This window comes from Notamacropus eugenii, chromosome 1, assembly GCF_028372415.1.
Source record: "Notamacropus eugenii isolate mMacEug1 chromosome 1, mMacEug1.pri_v2, whole genome shotgun sequence".
Taxonomy (NCBI): domain Eukaryota; kingdom Metazoa; phylum Chordata; class Mammalia; order Diprotodontia; family Macropodidae; genus Notamacropus; species Notamacropus eugenii.
The window spans coordinates 601,680,912-601,705,787 of NC_092872.1; the positions used below are offsets into that span (position 1 = coordinate 601,680,912).

The window sequence follows — 24,876 nt, forward strand, 5'->3', positions numbered from 1 at the left end:
AGCTCTGGGCAAGTTAGTTCCAGCACCATTCTTAGGAGTTTAGAGCTAAGGTCATCATTGGATGGGGTTTGGCTTGAATGAAGAATTAATCCTCAGAATAGATATTAGAATTGGCAAAGTTAAATTCAAATGTAATATTTTTTTAAAAAATGGCATTCAAGGAGAGTTGAGAAAATGTAACTTCTTTCTTTCATTGCAGAAAAAGAAGATTACGGGTATGACATGAAATACGAGATAAATCATCAGACATAATGTGTTAGTTGGTTGCATACTGGGTTTTGCTAAATTGGTTGTTTTTGTCTTATTTTGCTTTTGATATTTGTTACAAGAAAAGTCTCACTGAGAAGGGCAGAGTTGCAAGATTTATTTGGAAATGAATGTGATATAAAAACAAAAGGTATTATTTTAAAAATTGCATCCACTTAACTTTGTCCCATTCTTAAGTGATATACCTCCCTTTGAAAAGCAATGATGTTTGAAACACATATAGGGTTATAAAGTTATTTCTTATATATCATCTCATTTGATATTCACACCAGCCCTGTAAAATCCATCATGTAAGGATTATTATGTTCATTTTGTAGATTCAGAAATTGATGTCCAACAAGATTAACTGACTCACCGAACATCATACACCTAGAACAGACAGAGCTAGAAAGTACAAATTTGTCTGTCTTGTCCTTCTTTACTCTTTCAGTCAGTAGGGATTGGATCATAAGCACACAGGTTTTAGAGGTGGAAGCAAACTTACAGTTCATCTACTTCAATATCCGTTTTTTATCTATGAAAGAGTCACACAAGGAATACATAGCAGGAGCAACTTTTCTGACCCCAATCCAGTGCTTTTTCTAATAAAATACAAAGGGCTAATTGCTTGGTATCTCTTTGAGAAGTATAACAATGCCCTTGAATGAACACTCAGGAAAGGTATCACTCTCTTTGCCATTTTGCCTACCAAGCTAATTACATGTAGTTTTCTATTAGGTGTTCTGGAGAACATTTGCTAAAGGATGAATTGATTTACTGTCTGGGGCCTCAAGTCAGCAATGCAGGCAATAGTGATATAAAGAGCCTGTTCTATGAATTGTGTGAGAAGACTGCCTAGGAGGCAATCAGAATCCTAATTCTCAATTGATTTCATGGCAGAGAGCATAATGAAGAGGAACTCCTTTCCTAGAGTTAAACTCAAGCTTTGTCTCACATACATAATGGACTCTTGGATGGAAACAAACTATATACCTTCTGTCTGAAACAGACAAAGCAAACTACAATTCAGAAATGACCAGCTCAAGTCTTAGTTTGTGGATTATAAATTCATGGCTTTACTCAAGCTGGGAATGAGATATTAATCAACACCTGCTTCTGCCCCTGCTTTTAGGCACCAAAATTTTTTTGAAAAAATTTATGAGCCATACAAATTTGGCCCTCAGAAGCATGCTGTTCTCCTTTTAGCAAGTGCCTGATGATTCCTGGCAATCCTTATACCAGGGGTGGGGAACCTGTGGCCTTGAGGCTACATGTGGCCTTCTAGATCCTTAAGTGCTGAGAGAAGGCCACATGCAACCTCAAAAACATAGGTTCCCCACCCCTGCCTTGTACTCATCTCTTGTTTATTTTGCAGCACTCTCCCCACAGCAATTGTTCCCAAATCCACAGTTCACCTACTTGGGGCCTAATTCTCCTCTCTCAGTAGATGACCTTAGATTTTTCTGAATCCATCTAGATCATCCAGTAAAACAAAGCCAAAACTAACATACATTAATAGAGCCTTGCCCCAGAGTGCAGAAGGGAAAAGAAGCACACTTCAGTTAATTAACTAACAAGTATTTATCAAGTGTCTATTATGTACCAGTCTATGATCTAGCCCTCACCCACCTTTCCAAACTTATCTTCCACTATTCCTTCACATGAACTTTCACATGCTACCAGTCAGACCTCCATCTGTCATCGTTAAATATCAACTTGAAATTTTTTTACCTCAAAAGCAGAAGCAGAAAACAGAATAGAATGCAAATCATAACCATTTAATGAAAGCGAACTGGAATCAATGGACCACACACACAAAAAATCTGATAGAGGCTTAGAACGAGAAGCTAAAGGCTGTCATAGAATATTAGGCTTTGAAATTCATCTGAATGTAAATGTCCTTACATCACCTATAATTGGCTGTACTGATATTTGGTATTGTTTATAATAAACATTTGAATGAAGACTAAAAATAAAAATCTGTCTCTAGGTCCTTCCTTCATCTAGAATTTCTTTCCATCTACCCTTCACCTATGGAACTCTTGCCTGTCCTTCAGATCTTCAAACTCACTTCTTCCATGAACCCTTCCTAAACATTCCTGTCCAAAGTCATTTTTCTGGCTTCTAAAAACCAATAGTACCTGCTATTTATCCTACTTATTCAGCTACTAAATCATTAAAGGGGCAGTGTGGCATAATAGAAACAAGAGAGTCTTGGATTAAAATCTCTCCCTTAGGTATGTTACTGACATTCCTGCTCAGTTGTTTCAGTCATGTAGGACTCTTCATGACCCCATCTGGGATGTTTTTGACAACAATACTGGAGCAGTTTACCATTTCCTCCCAAATTTCATTTGACAGATAAGGAAACTGAGTTAAACAAGGTTGTGTGACTTGCCCAAGGTCACCCAACAAGGAATTGTCTGAGGTCAGATTTGAACTCAGGAAGAGGAGTCTTCCTAACTTCAGACCCTGGACTCTATCACTGCACCATTTAGCTGCCCGCATGTGACCATATGTGACCATGGACAAGTCATTTATTCTCAGTAAACCTCATTTGCCTCCTTTGGAAAAGGGGGATAACAGTACCTATAAAACTTACCTTACAAATCTGTTGTGATACTCAAATGAGATCGTGTATGTAAAGCATTATGAATGGGTTGGGTTTTCATATATGTAGATCTTATCTCTCAGCAAGCCTGTAAATTTTGCAAACAAAGAATATATTTTATATTTCTTTTGCATATCAGAGTACTGGTTAAGAGGCAATCCCAAGAATGACTTTCTAGGGGATGCAGTGGCAGGAGAACTGGGCCTAGAGTTAGGAAGACCCGAGTTTAAATATGGCTCCAAACACACTGTGTGCCCCTAGGCAGGTCACAACCTCTGTCTGCCTCAGTTTCCTCAAGTATAAAATGGAGATCATAATAGTACCTATATCGCAGGGTTGTTGTAAGAATAAAATGAGATATTTGTAAAGTGCTCATCACATAGTCTGCCTGACATAGTAGGCATGTAATAAACGCTTGTTCCTTTCTCTCCCCTTACCCCAAGTGAAATTTTAATTAAGTGCTGGGGAGATTTTGGTGCAAGAGATACTTCCCTAATACTCATTAAGGGACTCCATAGAGGTATTCAATTACTCCTCTGTGTAAGGCTCAAGTGAATGGATTAGATGATAACTAAGGGTTTTCCCTTCCAGCTCCCAGTTGCTTGAATTCTCACTCTGTCAGGCCAAGAATATCCCAGGCTATGCAAGCAGACCTCCACCCCACCAACCACTCAACCCCGCCCCCCATACACACACACACATGCCCTGCCTACTGACTGAAACACTTATTGCTTTATCTGCTTGACATCAACCAGATATTTTACCTGACTCTTTCATACCATCAACTGAAACAATGAGTTGTCCTGGCCCTCTAAAATGTGACATTTCATATGATAATCCTAAGAAACACCTGTGAGCTACTTAGAGAAAAGAATTTTGAATTATCCCCAAACCACTAGAACCTCAGAAATGATCTTGTGGAAGATTCTATGCCTATAAGTTATCAGCATCTCCTCTATGGACTTTTAATGACATTTTCCCTATTAACTTGAGAAGCAAGATCATAGTATACGGAGACCCTGCTGTATAGAGGATAGAATCAGGAAGACCTGGATTCAAGTGCTACCTCTGACACAGACTGGTTTTGTGACTCTTGACAAGCCACTCAATCTATCAAACTCAAGAGGCTGCCCTCTATTACTGGAGACTGCAGAACGATTTCATCTATAAAATGTTTCCTCACCAGGGATTCCTTATACCATTGCAATCACGGATCTATAAAACACAAACAAAAATTTGAATCACAAAGTTTTCTCTACAACCCATATGCCCAGGGCTGGTCTTAAATATAATAGAGTTGGTGGCTACCCATGCAATGTGACTCCTGGACCTCTGGGAAGATTCCTCTGCCCCAAAACATAGTCTACCTCAATCCTAGATGAAGCCTGGAATTCTCCAAACAGAAATTCCTCTCCTTTAACCTATGATGCTGAAAATCTTCAAATGCCCTAAGAACAATCTTATTCTGGGTAGTTCTAGAGATTTCTAAACAGTTATCAGTCATCTATAGCTCAATGTGAATGAAGGCTCTGAAATTGACTTTGACAATGGGTTGGAGGGAAAGATACAAGAGTTGGTAGTTGCCCAAAAGGGAGAAATATGGGTTGTCAGCAATATGGTAAAGGGATATAGAGCAGGCATGCAAATCTCTCTTTCTTTAAAATTTTGCTTTGGGATTTCTCTGCCTCTTCTTTATATTTTTCTAATTCCTGCGTTGGCCAGGAATTGAATACGGGTCTCCTGCATGGGAAGTGAGAATTTTACCACTGAACCACCAATACCCTCGTTAAAGGGCCTTTCCCTGGCTACTTCTTAAACAGGCCTATTCAATGAATGGGTGTTGCCTCACCCTAAGTGAGAACCTGCAAAGACCTTGGCCTAAAGGGCCCAAGGTCTCCCAGTGCATCCTGGGCCATCTCCAGTCATCCTGATGAATATCTGGTCACTGGATTCAGATGGCTCTGGAGGAGAAGTGAGGCTGGTGACCTTGCACAGCCCTCCCTCACTCAAAACAAAGTCAAGTGCAAGTTATGTCATCATTTCTCTGATGGCATGGTCTTCTTAGGCAACAAAGGATGAACACAAACAATATTTTTCTAATATTAAAGTAAAAGAAATTCAAATTACCAGATAATCATTGGTACACATTTCTTGTCAAAAAATTTTATTTGTCAGTTGCTGACTCAAAACCACTTAGCTGAGAGATTTGATGTTCTTGAACAGCCTTAATTCTATCCATCTCTGGTCAAATGAAAAACCTGGTTCCCTTTCTATATTACTCTATTATAACCAACTGCAACAAAAGAATTAGCTGTCAGTGAATTGAAAGTATCTTGTTTTCTTCTACGAATGATGGGCAAATCCTACAGTAAATCTTAATAACTTAGAATTATAACATGTCATCAGATGAATGAAGCTATTACATGACTCAAGTTGGAATTCCCAATTACCAAAAGGCATGTACTATTTTTCCACTTAGCTTGACAATCTTTTTTTTAAATTTCCCATTTAAATGTAATGAAACAGAAAAAAAGAGTTTCAACTAATCACACTTTTTTTTTCACATTCTAATTCTTTTTCCCACAAGTATTCAAGATATGGATGAGTAGTGATGTGCACCAATGGAAACATTACTCATATAAATAAGATAATAAATTCAAGTTTCAAAGTATTTTTACCAAGTCCTTTACTATTTTCTCCATGTAATTTGACTATATGACTTTTTATGACAATAATTGTGTTATCCTATAGAGAACAAAAAAGTGGTTACTGGAAGACAGCGTGAGTTGAAGAAAACATTAATTTTTTTTATGACATCCAAATTTATATCATTAATCATCCTTAAATTTTCCCTTTCATAATTCAATCCAATATGCATCTATTAAGCACTTACTATGTGCAAAGCACTAAGCTAAGTTCTGTCAGTGCAAGGACAAAATAAAAAGCAGTTCCTTGTCCTCAAGGAGCTTACCTTCTACTGTGGGAGTATAACCCAAAGGCCGATAGGTGTATGTATACATATATACATATATGTGTATGTTATATGTTTGTGTATGTATATACACATATGTATATATGTATGCGTGCGTATATATATATACAGTCACACACATATGTATATGACATATGTTCATTTTAGGAGAGAAAATTCTAGCAAATATTTGATCTCTCACATCTTTCTTTCTCTCTATTTGCACAGCCATCACCCCAGTTCAGGTCTTCATTACCTCTTGACTAAACTGTTGTAATAACCTCCTAAGTGACCTTCTTACTCTCTCTATCCCATCCATTGCTCAGCTATCAAACTAATATTCATAAAATATAGGTCCAAGATTACTCTTCTGCTCAAAAATCTTCAGTGGTTCCCTGTGGTTTGTAGTAGAAAATACAAATTTCTTAGCCTAGTATTTAAGGGTCTCCCATCATCTGGCTCCCGCTGCCTTTGCAGTCATTTCATATTATTCTCTTAAACACATTCCTCATTCCAGTCCAACTGGTCTACTATCGTTCCCCAAACTCAATATTCTATCCTTCCTCCCCTCCTCTCTCTATGTAATCAGACTATTCCCTATGTCTGGAATATATGTCTTCTTTACTTCTCATTCTTGATATCCATAGCTTTCTTTAAGGCTCAACTCATGAAGCCATTTCTGAGCTACCAATTACTGGCACTCTCTACTTCCTCACAATGTCTTTTATTTATTTATCTGGGTACAGTGTCTTGAACACAAGAGCCACCTAACCAATGTAAGTTGAATGCATAGCATAGATGAGGTAAATGTTGTAGCCCTGGTGTATTTTAATTTTATCAAAACATTTAACAAATCTCCTATGATATTCTTTTGAATACTATGGGGATATGTGGACTGAATACTGATAGTATTGGCAATCAGTTTACATAGTCAGTGTGCAGCTAACTAACTACACCTACTACAAGTCTTGTTAATAAATTGGTGGGAGGTCACTAACAGCATGCCACAGGGTGGCAAGAATTGTAGTAGGTATAGTTAGTTAGCTACACAGGGTCAAAGACCCTAGTTGAGAATTTTTATCAGTAACTTGAGTAAAGACATAAAGTCAATTATCTGAGGTTGGTAAATATTGGGGGACAGAATCAAGATTCAAAAATATATTGACAGGTGGAATAAAACTAGCAAGATGAAAGTTTAAAAAAATAAATCCAGTTAGTTTCAGAGGGAATATTACTTAACTGCAGCTCATTCAGAAAAACTTCCAGGTTTTAATTACCTCTCCATTCAATATGAGTCAATAGTGTGATGTGGCTGATAAATTAACTCAACCATAAGCAGTATTAACAGAAAATTTAAAAAAAGTTATTTTTATACAAGTCAGAATACATTTAAAATAATGTGCCCATATCTGTTAGTCCCATTTTGAAAGGATTTTTAATAAATGGGATTAAGTTCAGAGAAAGGTGGACAAAATGGGTGAAAGGTCTAGAAATGTAATGATTGAAAGACTAGGTGAGAAAAGCAGCTAGGCAGTGCAGTGGATAGCATGCCAGGCCCATAGTCAAGAAAACCTAAGTTCAAATCCAGTCTCAGACTAACTAGCTGTGTGACCCTGGGCAAGTCATTTAATCCCATTTGACTCAGTTTCTTCAACTACAAAATGAGCTAGAGAAGGAAATAGTAAATCACTCCATTATCTTTGCCAAGAAAAATCCAAATGGGGTTATGGAGAGTTAGACATTACTGAAATGACTGAACAACAGCGATTGAAAGAAATGAGAATATTTACCTTAGAGAAGGATTTAAAAAGGAATGCATTTAACTGTTTTCAAGAAATTGCAAACAAGAATAAAAAGGATTTGATTTGTTCCAAAAGTGTCTATAGGTTAAGAACTACGACCAATGGGTGGAAGATAATAGGGGGAAAATGTATTCTCAATTAAAAGGAAGAATACTTTAACTATTAGAGTGATCCAACAATATGATAGATGAGCTTTTCAATTATGGCGTTATAAAAAGAAATACAGAAGAGAGTGAGATGTCAGACTATATTCATTCATTCATTCTAAAGCAATTCCCTACTATGCCTACTATGTGATCGTCTATGGGGAGGCAGCTAGGTAGCTCGGCAGATAGAGCACTGAACCTGGAGTCAGGAAGACCTGAGTTCAAAATCAGCCTCAGATACTAGCTGTGTGATTCAGAGAAAGTCATTTAACCTCTGTTTGCCTTAATTCACTGGAGAAGGAAATGGCGAACCCTCCAGTATCTTTACCAAGAAAACCCCATAGACAAAAAAAAAAAAAAAAAAAAAATGAAACTACTTGCACTCAATTAGCTTATGTTCTATTGTCAGAAAACAACCTTTAGGAAGTAAATTAAAGACAAAAACTCTATTTAAAAGTATATACAAAATTATTTGGGGGGGGCATGCTGAATACTAGCAAATGTGGGGAAAAGGATGGGTTTCCTATGAGATATGGCACCAAAGCTGGACCTTGAAGAAAGTCAAGGATGCCATACAGCAATTAGAAGGGAGCCTATTCCAGGCATGAGTAAAGGCCCCGTAGAAAGAACAGAGGCAGAAAATGGAATATCATGTACAGAAAACAGCAAGTCAGACAATATTTCTGTGAAAGAGAATAATAATGTAGAAAATATAGCAAGGTGGGCTGGAGTCAGATGGAGAATAGCTTTTTAAATGCCAAAGAAAAAGGAATTTGTATTATAAATATAAGCAATAGGGAGTCAATGGAGCTTCATGAACAGGGGTGTCACATGTTCAGACCAGTGCTTTAGGGGTTCCCTTTCATTGTCAGGATTCAAAAGGAGGCTAGATAACCATTATTTTGCTACAGTGTAGTAGGGATTCCTTTTGGGGTGTGAGATGAAGAAAATGGATTCTGAGGTTATAGGATTCCAGTGTGGTATAACCAACATATTAGAGCTGGCCTTTCTAGAGACCATTTACTATTTCATGGATATCAATGAAACAGCCAAGCTGTCCATCACTTATCCATTGCTCTTGGTGTATGACCTTTCCCAATCCAATAAAAATTTGTGTCTGAGGAATGGCATAAAAGAGATGAACTCTTAAATTCTATGATTCTATGACTTTGGCTAAGTCATGTCTTCTCTCAAGGACTCAGTTGCTATATCTGTAAGATGAGGAGGGAGGGTGTAATATCTGAACACTTAGGTTCCTAGTTTTATATGAGTCCTGTATTCTTTCATATAAACCACAGTTCTGAGTAAACTGCTAGGCATGTTTTTGGTATCCAGTGAATCAAAATTAAATTAAATTGAAGTGTTTATAGAATACGTTAAATTGTTCTCTGTGGGGACGTAGGGTTCAAACAATGACTTGCCTGACAATTTTAGAGTGTAAACTGAGGACACTGCTAAGTGAACAACCATCCATGAACACGGACAATATGGGTATTGCTTCAATTAAATCAAATGAAAGTTGGTCTGATACATTCGTAGACAATATCATACATGGTAATTAAGCATAAATAATAAAACCATTCATGCAAATTACCACAATTAGCACAATTTTTACAAAGCTAAATCAAGTTATTTGCTTTCTCTCCTCATTTTGCCAGCTTTCTAGTACCTGTAATCATCATCATTAATATTTCTAAGCTTTCCTGAAGGTCGCCTTAGTATCCCCAAATTGAATTAGTGTGCTCAGATGGAAAACGACAATGAATTTGACACCCTTATTCTGATTCTGACTTTGCCAGTTAATATTTGGATGACTTGTCAACTCAATTCTGTGGGTCTTGGGTTTTGTTGCGGGGGTTTTTTGTCCCTTTCAGCTATAAATCTATCATCCTGTGATTCTAGGAACTTACACACACACACACACACACACACACACACACACACACACACACACACACACTAAAGACAAAGGTACTAGCTCTTGTTTCAATCAGTCAGTAATAATTTATTAAGCTCCTGCTACGTGCCAGTCATTGTGCTATAAGGCTAGTTCTTTTGCCTTGAATCAGTAACTACTATGTGCTAGATACTATATTACACATTGGGGATATGAAGACAAAATGTTCCTTTCTAACCTTACTCCATATATACTTTCCCTTTCCATCCAGAACATAGTCTTCTTGCTGTTTCTCATGTATAACACTCCATGTCTTTTCTGTCTCCCTCCTCATCTCTTCAATATCATCTCAAATTCTTCTACATAAACCCCAGCCTGATCCCTTGAGCTGCTAGTGTCCTCCCTGACCAAGTTTTTCTTGAATTTATTTGATATAGAGATAGAGATTTTTCTTATTCTTATTTTTAATCTATATTTATGCATGAGTAATGGGATGATTGAACCCCCACTCCAATTAAGGTAATTGGAAGGTATTAAGTGTAAAGGTGGTCATACTTGATGAGATTTTAAGTTATGAAGAGGATGAATTTTGAGTATGTCAGAAAGGGACACGTTTAGCTCACTCCCTGAGGGTTTTAAATGGTGGAGGGATTTCAGCAGCTGACTCTTCTCAACAGAGAAACAAAGAGTTACAGACAGGCCTCTGCATGTGTAAGTGGAGAATGTACCCACAATTTGAGGGGAATGTTTTACACCAACTGTAATTTCCCAGTAAATCCCTTTGCTAAAAAGCTGAGTGAGACTACTAGCTGATAATCAGTAGGACACACACCAACTCAAGCTCTTGATTTATAGTACTAGAAACTTCAGTCCTTCAGAGTTATGCCTAAAATCCTGAGGGGAAGAATATTGAGCTACCCTCTGGGAAAGTGACCTCAGGGGCTGCCACATATGTATGTGTTGTATGCAATATATCCTTACATAAAGAGCACTGAACTTTGGAGTCAAGAGAGATCCATTTTTGTTTCACCCCAAACTGCATTCCCATAGCTGCAGATTGAAAGGTGGGGAGGGAAGGCACAGAAAAGGCGAAGGGGAAGGTCAGTCTACTGTAACTACAGTTCTGCTCTTGTGATCCCAAGAGTAACTTTTATGTGAGACAGCTACTCTTATACAGCTCACAGCTATGACTCCTGAATCCATTGGTGTGCTTCCCATTTTAAAAAATTAACCAAGATAACACCATTAACTCAGTCATGAGCAGTGGATAGAGCACCAGAACAGAGCAGTTAGGAACCCCTGAATTCAAGCTGACCTCAGATGTTCACCCACTGCGTGACCCTTGGCAAGTCACTTTGCCACAGTTTCTTCATCCATAAAAGGGAGATAATAATAGCATCTGCCTCCCATGGTTGTTGTGAGGATCAAGCATTATAAAATGCTTTGTACAGTGCCTGGCGCGTAGTAGGCACTATATAAATGTTAGCTAGTTGATTCATTAACTATTTATGACCTTATTGGGGGTTTTCTTGGCAAAGATACTGGAGTAGTTTGCCATTTCCTTCTTGTATTAGGAAACATTCTAGCACACCCAGGACGGCCTGCTAGCATGGGTTCTTTGATCTACTTTATAAAGGAAAGACAACTTCAAAGGGGTTAACAATCCTTCTTTAATTAAATATATATATGTCATTCACTAGCTCAGGGAAAGGTTAACACCCTGAACATGGAGAAAATGCAAGCAGAGAAATTTGCACAAAGATTCAACAGACAGAGCTCTTACTGTCTGAACCAAGTAATACAAACATCTATATACACCACCGGATGGAAGAGCACAAACCTGAGTAGTTGGGGGGCTCTTAAAAATGACCGCTCAGAGTCCCATCCAGGGAATTAAAAGGTCCTTCTCATAAGCGAATCCCCAAAGTAAAATATCAACCTCCCAGTATATATAGTTTTCAACCGTAGGCTCAGAGCCAGATGGCATCACAACCCATGTATCTCAGCACAGCTGTGAATTACTAGGGCTCAAAGGAGACTGAGCCTTCAGATGTTTTCAATGAGCCTGCGAAACTGAACTCCAAAAAGAAAACAACAAAAATCCCACTTTGCTTGCTCTTATACTTCTCTAGCTCATTTTAGAGATGAGGAAACTGAGGCAAATAGGGTTCACTGATTTGCCAAGGATACACAGCTAGCTAGTAAGTTTCTGGGGCCATATCTGAATTCAAGAAAATGAGTGTTCATGACTTCAAACCTGGCACACTGTCTACTATAATACCTAGTTGCCCATTAGCTATTATAGTTGCTAAAGAAAGGATAAAACAAGGATAATTAAAACATAATATTCCACCCATAAACCCAGAACACACTTTCTCACCAATGCACACAATGTCTATGAGGGAGAGGGAGTCTATGTCTATTACAAAATCTTAATAAGAAGTATGAGTAGAGGACATATGTGTCTCCGGCACCTCACAGCTCTGGAATATGGGCCTTGACGCCTTTGGCTCCTTCAGCTCATTGATGGGTGGGGCGGCTCCCTTCTGAACTTCCCAACTCCCCTGTTCAACTTTTCTTATAGGCTACAAAGTGTAGTTAAGCTCTTTTAGAAAAGTGGAAATCTTAATCCTAAAATCTTCATGGCTTTTCCAGGTATTCTCCCTTGGCTGGTTCTAAGGCAGTCACATTCATTCACTCAAAAGCCATCCTTCTAAGCCAGAAGCCAAAGCAGTGCAATAGACAGCAGTTCAGGAAAAGGCAAAAATTACCTTTACCTTCTCCTCAAGCAGCAGTGCTTTTCCTCCAATCAGCATTTCCATGCAGTGTTATGAAAGTACAAGCCCTGAATTCTTCCTATGCCCCATTTCTGAGGTCATTTCTTGGACCCAGCTTTGCGGATTTTTCTCAGACCCTCTTAGAAGTTTGGTCTTGGTCATATTATAGTACCAAAGCACCAAAGTGTGAAGTGACTCACCTCTACTTTATTGTGAGGAACAAAAATTCAGGTTTCTGTCAGTTGCCCCCAAAACAGGCAGCACACAGTTGCCCCAAGTCAATAAATAGTTCTAGGCTTCAGAATTTCCCAGCTTTGAATCTCAGTATCTTTATGTTAGTTGCCTATAAATTAGATGCTGAGGAATAGGACACTTAGGTACTCTTGACTCTGAGTAAGTGCCTTTCTCTGAGGAGATACTTTTTTTCAGTGTCTCTCATGATTATTCTTTATTATTTCCCCTTCTATTAATAAAATTGCCTCAGTCAAAAAGGGGCATCACCTTAGATCTATCCGTTGTATGACCCTAGTGGGTCACTTCATGTCTCTTCTGCTGTGGTTTATTTATACATAAAAGGGCATATTAATACTTTGTATTAATCGCCTAATTCTCTGGGTTATGAGGGAAGTATTTTATAGACCTTAATACATACATACACAATTGAAACAACAAAGATCCCGACTCTTGTCAAGCCCACTCACTTCCTACTCCCTGCCTTGGGCTGAGATTCCTTATGTTCAGCCCATAGGAGTCAAAACTTTTCTTATCTCTTCTATTCTCTCCTCATTCCCACATCCTCAGTGTCCTAAGAGTAGGGGGACGGGGTGCGGAGCAGTGCTAAAGAGCTAAAAGTAGCAGACATTGCCTCCCTGGGCAAGTGACAGCATTCATTGAGCATCTTTGGGGTTTATTTTCCTATGAATATTGTAAATGGGGCAGAAAAATGTTGTGAAAAGAATGCTGGATCTGGCGTCAGGAGATATCTGAGTTCAAACTCCATCTCTGACACTTACTAATTGTGTGACTTTTCTGAGACACAGTTTCCTCATCCATTAAAAATGTGCAAACTATAGAATTTACCTCACATAGTTATTGTTAGAATCCAGTGAGATGAAGTATGAAAAACACATTGCAAATCTTAAGGCATTAGGGAAAACATATTATTATTGTCATTATTATACTATCAACGAAAACATGCCATTAAGTTGTATTTCAGCAACTGAAAGATAATTATAGTGAACAATGATGCCCCTGAAGTGCTTCAAGGTCCCAAGGTGCCCTGGGAATCATTAAAAAAGAGAGAGAAAAATAATATTTGATAGTATTTAGTGAATTTTCTATTATGCTAATCCTTTGATAATTAATCAACCATATACATTATATGTAATAGTTCTCACTAATCAGGACATTGAATCTTAGCATCTCAGAAATAAAAAACTTATACAATCATAAATTTAAAGCTGAAAGTGACCTTTGGGATCATCTAGCCCAGCTCCATTATTTTACAGATGAGGAAATTGAGACAAAGAAAAGTAAAGTGACTTACCCGAGTTCACATGAATGGCTCCAAGTCAAGTCATCTGATTCTAGATTCAGGTTTCCTTTCACTATATCATGCTGCCCTCTTAGTGATATGGTCCAACTTGATCCCCCAAAACATGAATATCCTCTACAACATATAAAACAAATTTACCACAAAGCTCTTTTTTCCTAGAATCACAGAATGTTAGAGTCAGGGACAAGGAGTACCATAGATAAGCTATTCCTCAGTGATCACATGGAGGGGTTATAGATACAAAGCCCCACGTGGGCTAGCAGAAGACAAGGTAAGACATAAGATAAGGAGACAAATATTACTGAAGAAAAAAAATATGCCTTTCCCAAATGTCACCACCCTTAGGCAAAGCCCCATTCACCCTGTACTAGTTCCAAGCCTGAGTAAAAGAATAAAGACTTGAAACAAAGTCCTCTGATTCAGAGTACTCTATTCAACAGCTACATATCATAACAGATAGAGCACTGGACTTGGAGACAGGAAGACCTGAGTTCAGATCCTACTTTAGATACTTACTAATTGTGAGACCTTGGGTAAATCACTTAACCATTCTATTTCTCCCCCTTTAAATTGTGAATAATAATAGTATCTACTTATAAAATTACCAGGAGGATCAAATAAGATTGTAAGTGAAAAGTTCTTTGCATATTTTAAAAGGCTGGATGATGATGATGATGATGGCAAGAAGGAAGATAGCCAGCATTTATACAGTATTTTAAGCTTTACAAAGCATACTACTCAGGCCAACTCATTTGTAATCTATAAGTATTAGCTACTATTATTATACCACTCCCTGTCCACCCTGGATAATAGAAAGGTTTTTATATCAAGAGGACAATCTTCTCAGGTATTATTACATCATCTCAAGTAGCTCCAGGTTATGTTACAAGTTAAAATCCTGAACACCCAAGCACAATCTCATGGTCATTCACACAGGGCCTAGACATTTGAGAACATCCAAGGCGTGAAATCAGCATTGATTTCCTTGATTATAAGTAAACTCAACAAATGAAAATAATGACAAAGATACTCATTGACTGCATTTATCGTAACAATAATAAAAATAGCTGATGTTAATGTTGGGCTTTAAGCCTTTCCTAGTTCCCCTTGCCTCTGAGATTACCTCCAATTTACCCTGTCCATATTTTGTTTGCATATAGTTGCTTGTACATTGTCTCATCAGATTGAGGATTAGATTGTTTCACTAACCTTCTCTGAGGGATTTTTAGGGTTTTTCTGTTCTTTGTGTTTGGCACATAGTACTTGCTTAATAAATGCTTGTCAACTTGACTTTATCAAAATGTTCTCATTTGACCTTCTCAACAATCCTATGAGGTAGGAACAAGTAATATTATCCCCATTTTACAGATGAAAAAACTAGACCATTAAGTGGACTGCCTGAGGCCAAATAGCCAGAAAGTATGAGGGACAGGATTAGACCTTGAGTTTCTCCTGAGTCCAAAACCAATACTCTTTGTCCCGTTCTATATGCATCACATAAAATAGCTGGGAATAAAAATGGTGAGTGTGTGGTCATCATAATCAAGGTTGACTGCTTTCAGAGTCTTTCGTGAGTTTTCCTAGTAGTAACTGAGGTGAACAAGACATTTTGCACTTTCTTCAGCAGGGAGGAGTCAGCTATGGCAACGCTTTAGAGCCATGGGCCGCTAGGGTTGAAGGCTATGGCTCATGACTAGTTATCATGGGCATTTACCCAGCATGCTTTGTGGAGATCATGAAAGAATCCTTTTCTTTAAGCCTTGTGCTGTCATTCATCCTTTTCATACTCCATGGTTGCATACCTGATTCTCCATCTTTCTCCCTACTACTCCTTTGCTTCTCTGATCTAATTTTTCAAACGAGAGAAAAGTCCTAGTGGTGACATGAAATGAGATCTGGAATTGTATTTAGACTTGGCAGATCTGAATTAAAATGTCAAGCCTGTCACTCACTTAACGCATTACTTTGGGCAAGTCCCTCTAGCCTCTATTTCCTTACCCCTCTATCCCTTTCTCAAAACCATTGCTTCCCCCATGCTGCAGAATCTGACCAATCCCAAAGTGACATCCCTTGGCTTAGCCATAGAACAGATAGAGAGAGAGCCTCAGGAGAGAGAGAAAGCATATTGAACTTCTATTTTACTGCATCTTCTTTGGTCTCATGTTCCAATATGACAAGAAAGGTATCTATGGAATCACTCTTAAGGAATCTGTATTATATTAATCAGCAAATATTTATTAAGTATCTCTGCTAGGTGCTGGGGATACAAAGAAAGACAGAAGCCAATCCCTGCTCTCAAGGACCTCACAGTCTGATGGGGAAGACAAATTGCAAATGAAATTGTACAAACAAGCTAAATGGGAGATAGTCAACAGAGAGAAGGCACTTGAATTAAGAGTTGATTCAATCAGCAATAATGTATTGACTACTTGCTGCATGCCAGACACTGTCCTAAACTGAGAAAGACAAAATGTCTCTACCCTCAAAGAGATTATTTTCTGACAAAGGGTGAGGGTTCAAAATATTTTTCAATAGGTTCCTATAAGACAAAAGCAACCAAATGGCTTAGTGGATAGAGTTCTGGGCCTGGAGTTAGGAAGACTTGAGGTCAAATCTGGCCTCAGACACTTACTAGCTGTATGACTCTGGGAAAGTTGCTTTACTTTGTTTGCCTCAGATTCCTCATCTGCCAAGAAAAACTCATGTACAAATATTGGCAGGCTATGGTCCGAGGGGTCATGAAGAGTTGTTCACAACTAAATAACAATAACTACCACAAAATCTGTGAGACAGATACAAATGAAATGGAAAGTAGCTAATGGCTTGGACACTGGGAGAGATCTCTGGTCAAAGGAGGTGTTGAAGCTAAAAGAAACCAGGGAATAATAAAAAGGGAAATAATCACCTTGGAACAAACTGCTATTAACTGCTGCATGTTTCGATCATCTGAGCCACCATTGTCAACTCCACCCTCCCCTAGTGGGGATTAAAAGCTGCTGGCTTAATAATATTTGGGTATGGAAGGAGAATGGACAGGAGTCTGCCTACACGTCATTGTATTTCTCAGGCTATCAGCCTCCTGTCCTGATTTGATCCTAAGGAGGTTCGGATAGGTTTGATTCTCTCCACTGATTTCCTGTCAACCTTCATTAAGAGCTACAGAGGCTCTGCTACCAAGGCAAACATAGTTCCTGTGGAATGACAACAGTTAGGAGAGGGGTTGAAATAAAACCCCAAAGAGCAAAATGTCCTGTTCTAGACCTACAATGTACTAAGGGGCTCTTGAGGCATTAAACACAAAGTGAGAGAGACAGAGACAGAGACAGAGGTGGAGGGAGGCTCATTCACCCAGTATACAAGAACCAGGGGCAAGCAAAGAAAACAGTTTTTGAGTGAAGCCTCCATATTTGTAGCAGGATAAAATATTGCCATTTCTTCTAGCACGCTGCTAGGAGTAAGGTAATCTGGAGGAAACCTGGCAAAGCTAGTTGTGAATAAGCTCTGTTTTTGATAGGTTGAGCTTACTAGCTAACTACTGACATTTTATGCCATGCTGAATAATGAGGATGTGGAAATAACATCTTTCAGGTCTGTTACAATGAAAAATGAGAGTGCATTTTATTGACTGCTAATTAAAATCTTATGCCCTTTGGTAGCATCTGGCAACCAGAGTAGTGACATTTCATTACAGGTACAGGGTCAAAAATATAGGGGCAATCAATATACTTTATCTTTTTAAAGAGACATTCAAAGGTATGTAATATCCCAATCTTATGGAGATGACAGTTATCCAAAGACAGGCAGGCCACTTATCAAATGCTATCAGGAACTCCTTAAAAGGGCTGGGTTTGTGTTTTGTCATTTTATAAAAGGCACTGTTTACTTATCTCTTCTAATGATCCTGTTGTGACTCCAAAACAAAAGCCATCTTGGATTTAAGTGGGAGCTTTATTACTTCATCTATCAATAGGCATCCGCTTTGTTGTCTTCCTTCTTGGCAAGACAGGAAAGTAATAAGACAGCTACAAAATAGATAAAGGGAGAAATACTGGAAGAGAAGTCATTCTACTGAAAGACACAATTTTCATCCAATGTAATAGGTATCCATTGTTCATGATAGCCATAGCTCAGTGGTAAAGTGGAAGCATGGTTTAGATTTGACCCCCATACATAGTTTCCACCCACATAATACTGCACAGATCACTCAAGAACTAGATATAAATGCCTAGCTGATGGGATTTCAAATCACACTAACAGAGTGTTAGCTGGAAAAGAATATCTATTTCACATATTTCATTTTACAGATCAGGAGATGGAGGTCGCAGAGGTGAATGTTGTTGGAAAGGAGAATATATGGATTGTTGATTTCATCAGTGTGGAAAACTCCAACCACCAATGTAAGACAGCAACTCATCTATAACTTGTAGTCTTATAGAGTCGCCTAGGATATAGGTTAAGTGAACTGAGCATTGTCAGGGTCTAGACTTTAACCCAAGTCTTCCTAGTTCCAAAACTGGCCCACTAACCACTGTATCATGTTGCCTCTTGCCTAACTTCATGCTGCTCAAGTTACAGAGCTAACTTCTTATGATGGGTTTGTCCTATGGGTGTGGCTGCATCTTGAGACTCTTCTATAAGACTGTACTTCCTACTTCCTTGGTTTCTGCTCTCTCAGATCAAATGAGTGTCCCTCATCCATTCACAAAAACCCTTTCCACTCATTACAAAGAGAAGTGTGGCCTTTATCACAGATGTTTGCCTCTTTATTCCCATCATCAGTAAAATGGGGTCCTCCCAAAAGTGGTCCCTGGGACCACAGGAGGATGTCTGCTTTCACTGCCATTCTCCATGAACTTGAAGCTATTTCCATGTCTAAAACATCATGTTCAGGTATGATTCACCTCTACCAGTTTATATCCCAAAGCCTCACTCAGATCAGAGTTAGTCATCATTACAACAATGGAACCTCAGGTGAGTCCTCTTGAGGTCAACTGGAAATGGGAGCCAGGGAGAAAGGAAGGGGTAGAAACATACAGTTCAATCATCATCTTTCGTACAAAGCCTTTCCTAATCCCATAACTATCAGTGCCTTCCCTCTTAATTACCTCATGTTTAGCTACCTTGCATTTATTTTTTTAATTTGCCTATATTTATTTCATGTAAATTTATTTAAATACTTTTCTCTCTCCTCTTCCTCCCATAGAAAGCAAGCTCATTGAGAACAAGAATTATTTTATTTATTTGTATCCCCAGCGCTTAACATAATGCTCACCCCATGTTAGGTATTTAATAAATGCTTGTTGATTGATTGGTTCACTGGTTCATTGGCCTAGATATGGTGGCATAGAGCAGTAGCATAAGCCAATGGAGGACTATGATATGGTCACCATGAAGATGAAACACAGCCTCACTCCACTCTCATATTGGCTCCATGGAGCAAAACCAGTCACCCATACTGGTTTTAGGTTTTAGTTCTAGATATATATACAGATAGATAGATAGATAGATAAATAGATAGATAGATAGATGGATGGATAGATAGATGGATGGATAGATGGATAGATGGATAGATGGATGGATGGATGGATGGATGGATGGATGGATGGATGGATGGATAGATGATAAGTAGGTAGGTAGATAGATAGATAGATAGATAGATAGATAGATAGATAGATAGATGGATGGATGGATAGAGACAGACAGAGGAACAGACAGAGACTATAGAGTATAGTAGGGGTAGTAAGGCAAACAATTACAGTTAAGATAGGTAATTCTAAGTTAGCCTACTACTTCAACACTGGTACATATGTATACATGGACTTTATAACAAAATCATTTTCAGTATTGGACCAACACACGCACCAGTGAACACCCATGGGAAGAGAAATGTCAATTATAGGATTTAGGGTGGGAAAGGACCTAGGACATCATAGTTCCATGCTTTCATTTTTAAAAGGAGAAAACTGAGATACAGAGTGGTTGTTACTTACTAAAGATTATGTAGGTAATAAAAAGTGAATTCAGGATCCAAAAAATAGATCCTCGGACTCAAATCCAGTCCTTTTCTCTGTGTGTATGTGTTTATGTTTGTGTGTGTGTGTGTGTGTGTGTGTGTGTGTGTGTGTGTGTGTTCACAGATACACAAGAAAAGAGAGATTTGGGCCTTACTAACCATGGGCACTGCATCTAGACTGAGACTTGAAAACAAGTCATTCTGCATTCATTCTGTATAACCCTTCCTTTTCCATCTCCAAGTAGAGGCTGGTTGATACAGGAAACACTTCTCTTACAACCACCATCTGGCTCTGTTAAATACTCCCTCCACCCTCCACTGGGATAAACACCTCACTATGGTCCCAGCACCACAAGACTCATGCAGGGAAATGTCTCACACCTTTCACCAGTCACCACCTGCACTCTTTCCCACTCACTGCTCATTTCTGAGCCTTTTTCACTCCTTTATCCGTATTGCAATATACTGCAATAACAAACATATATTGTGAATCTTCTCTCCTCCAGCACTCACTAGATGATGAAGAAAATTCAGATTAGATAAGCTCTATTGCCTGCCTCCATAGAGTTCACATTCCAATAGGAAGATAAGGGCTTAGAATCAAGATGATTCCTCTTCCTGAGTTCAAATCTGGCCTCAGATACTTATCAGCTATGTGACACTGGGCAATGTTTGCTTCAGTTTCCTCATCTATAAAATGAGCTAGAGAAGGAAATGGCAAACCACTCCAATATCTTTGCCAAGAAAACCCCAAGTGGGGTCACAAAGAATCAGATACAACTAAAATGACTGAAAAATAACAAAGAAGACAAAACAACAACGAAGTTGATTCTAATACACAATACTAAATAATAAATGCATTAGAGAGTACTAAAACTAATTATTAAAGAACTACAAAAGTGCATGGAAGTCTAAGAAGAAAAGAGAGAAAGGGAACTAATTAGGGTCACGGTCACCAATTTGTCCTTTTTAAAATCCTCCTCTTCCCTTTTTTTGAAAATCAGGACAACATTTGTCCATCTCCAATTTTTTGGCTCCCCTCCCATTCTCAACAGTTCCTCAAAGAATGCCATCTGTAAGTTTCTGCAGGAGGAGACTGCATTGGAGCCAATCCAGGCCAATGGAGTAGAAGAGCACCAAGCTATAACAGGCAAAGCCAATTAGCAGGGTACGAGGCCAGACACAGCTGATTCTTGAAGTCAAGGTCAGAATCTACAGTGGAGGATTCAATCAGAGGAGCCACATGAGATACAGATTTATAGCTACAGTAACGCAGCCAAGGTCAGTGACCAGACCCAAATGGGTGGGAAGAGCCATGTGAATGACCAGTAATAGTCTGAAACAGTTGGAAATTGGTGCTCAAAAAGAAGTATATGTAGGCCATTGCAAGAACTGATGTAGATGAATCCGCACAACTACAGTGTGGTGAATATGCTAGAAAGGGTAGTGGATTAGGAAGCAAGGAACCTACTGCAAATACTGACTCTGCTGCTTACTATTTACCTTTGGGTAACACCCAGTCTTTCTGGGGGTTGGTTTCTACATCTGTACAATGAGTAGGTTGGACTACCTAATTTGGCCTCTGAAGTCTCTTCTGGCTCTAAATCTGTGATCCCATAATCTCTGATCTCTTATCCTATCCTCTTCTCCAGCTTTGTGTAAGATGTGCCCTCCTAAAGGCCCAACATATGTTTTGAGAGAATTTTTATTTCTCTGCCTCATTTCCCTCACACAAACAATCTGCAAATTTCAGTATCAAACACAATTTCCAAAAGTCTCCAGATCTCTACAATGTTCTGCAGGCATTAAACCACCTCACAAGGCTTAAATCATGAAAATTTTGTTTTTCTCATTCAGAAGTAATTGGGGCAGCTAAGGGATGCAGTAAACAGGGTAACAGCCTTACAGCTGGGAAGACCCAGATTCAAATCTAGCCTCAGACAGTTACTTGGGCAAGTCATACAAGCTTTGTTTGCCTCAGTTTCCTTATCTGTAAAATAGGGATAATAACAGTACCTACCTTCCAGGGTTGTTGTGAAGATCAAATAATTGAAAAACACTTTGCACAGTGCCTGGCACAAAGTAAGTACTGTATAAATGTTAGTTACTAATTAAAATGACTCAGATCCAAGTTCATTGAAATAATGAGATTCTATTTGTATGGTACTTTAAGATTTGCAAAGCACTATACATATGTGTGCATGTGTTATATCAATTGATCCTTACAGAAACAGTATGAAATACATCACATTATTATTGCTTTCATTGTGATTATCAATTTCAGGTGTTTCAGTTGTGTCCAACTCTTCGTGGCCCCATCTAGGGTTTTCTTGGCAAAGACATTGGAGCAATTTGTCATTTTCTTCTCCAGCTCATTTTCCAAGTGAGAAAACTGGGGCAAACAGTGTTAAGTGAGCTGCCTAGGGTCACACAAGTGTCTGAGGACAGATTTGAACTCAGGCCTAGCTCCAAGTCCAGTACTCTATCCATTGCACCACCTAGCAACTCGCCATTATACAAATAATGAAAGTGAGACTCAGAAAAGTTAAAGGATTTGCCTAAAGCTGCACATCTTATAAGTGTCTCAGAAAGTTTTTAAGCACATATAACATGTACAAAGTAACTGGGAGGGAGGTGGAGAGAGAAAGAGAATAGGCATGAGACCAGACTACTATGGTTACCCTCCTTAAATAGAAGTTTTTGGAAGAGCCATCCAATCAGTGGAAAAGTGGCATTGATAAGGGTTACTTACAATGTGTGAATTCCAAAGCTGCCATGAGGAAGACTGGAGTTCAGCCTGGACTCTCTCTGTCTCAGTTTCCTCACCTGTAAAATGGACCTAGTAATGGCACGCATTATGTAGGGATGCTGTGAGGTTCAAACTATAGACATGCTCACTTTTAGCTATTATCCCGTGATCCTGTTTCTCCCCTAACAAGGCAGGGATTTGGAGGTAATTGTAGCTGATGACTTCAGGCCTGCTGAAGAGTTGTGAATGCTCTCAAAGCCTCCTTCTCAGAATTTTTTTTACAATTAAATTGAACATTGACTTCCCTAAGTGCCCTGATCCCCAGGAGCTGTTCTCGAAGAGCCTGGAGCACTTAGCCTCTGTCTCAGCCCCTGACACCCAGCAGGAAGGATGCATTAAGGAACTTATTCAAGGTCTTGCAAAGAGTTTGTGACAAGGCCCAGACTCAGACTGGGAATTACTGATTCCCTCTTGTCCATTGTAATCTCTGAATGAAACTGTTCTTCCCAGCAAAACTCTCCATCACAGGGGAATGGAAGACAGTCTGCACCACCTGAGAAAAGAGCCCTGAGATTTAGAGCTTCAGGCTTGCAAGTACATGAATCCACCTCTGCACATCTCCAGCACAAAGCCCTGTTCACATGCAGAATGCTGATGTATTTCCTCCCCACTGGGAAATGAAAAGCAAGCATGGACACAGCATAGAAAACAGCCTCTCAGTCAAAAGGCTGGCCCAATAGCATGTGATACATAGGACAACAGAACATGGCCCTCTGTTAAGCCATATTCATTTTCTAATTTCAAAATTGCTACTTTTATTTATTTTTATTTTTTCAACATTCACTTTTACAAGATTTTGAGTTCTAAATCCCCCCCCACCTCCAAGACAGCATGCAATCTGATATATAAGCCATATTCATTTTGATCACCTCCCCCTCTAATTTTTTTTTTATTACTTGCTCATATTCACCTCTAGTCAGTCAGTGATGGCACTAGGCAGGAAGGTGAGAGAAGAATTTGGTTCATTGTGATCTAACCTAGAGGTGGGAAATTATAAGCACTGAAGAACCTGTGAAATGAAAACTGAGTCTACTCCCAAGACACTTTTCAATAAGCTTGGTATAAAGTGATATGTCAGACTATTTGTCTGGCTATTTGGACCAATGTTCCTGAAGGAAGCTTTCCTGCCAAATTCATCTTTTTATATAATTGTAGAACACCACATTTCCAATGAAATTTGTTTTTCTAAGGCTCCAAAACTTCAGGATACTAGTATTGATGTAGTAAAGGGGAAAAAATGAAAGGCAACCCAAGTCTCTTTGACGTTGCCCCCTGGGCTGATTCTAATTAAATTTATATTATTGGCATAATGATTAGAACTGAGATTGGGAAAGCACATTAGGGGTCATAAAGTACATGCAAATATACAAACATATATATATATATTTCTGCATGTAGGCATATGTGTGTACATATATAGACATGTATAGACTGTCCCAAAAGTATTAGTGCAGTTTTAAGTTTTGATATAAAACTTTTAGAATTCTGAACATACCCACATGTCTGTAAAATGTATGTGTATATGTACACATATGTACATATATGTGTAAAATGTATATATGTATATTCATATGCCTATATATGCAAATATACATATATATGCATAAAATCTCATTAAACTTCATGACAACTCTGTAGCTAAGTGCTACAAGTATTATTGTCCCCATTTACAGATGGGACTAAGATATGTTAAGTGATTTCTAAAGGGCCTCACAGCTAGTATCTACAGTAGAATTTTTAACCCAGGTCTTCTTAACTCCAAATCCAACAGTCTACCTGCTGGGCAATACTGCCTCTGTCAGGATTGAATCAGACCTGATTACTTATGTTGTCCTTGCAAACTCTCTAAACACCTAAAATCTGAACTGTACATAATCAAGCCTCTAATATTTTCTTGACTTCTCCCTCCTTAATTGCTGTACCTGAACTTGACAGCTTCCTTTTCAGCTGGACTGCCAATTCTGACTTCTCCTAGTCAGCCGAAACCAATTGGCTCCCATATCTGGATATGACCACAAACTTTTATTTTTTAAAATATATTTTTATTTA

General features: G+C 38.6%; 1 long non-coding RNA gene across 4 annotated transcripts in view; it reads right to left on the bottom strand.

The window, feature by feature from the left end:
- LOC140520610 (uncharacterized) overlaps window positions 1-24,876 on the bottom strand; it is a 132,738-nt gene that overhangs the window by 69,981 nt on the left and 37,881 nt on the right. For 3 of the 4 annotated variants that reach the window (XR_011972594.1, XR_011972592.1, XR_011972593.1), the window contains exons 3-4: window positions 13,997-14,119; window positions 2,849-2,945 (exon numbers count right to left, since the gene is read on the bottom strand). This is a non-coding gene — a long non-coding RNA (uncharacterized lncRNA). The remainder of the gene's footprint in view (window positions 1-2,848; window positions 2,946-13,996; window positions 14,120-24,876) is intronic. The other variant, XR_011972595.1, reaches the window with a different exon arrangement.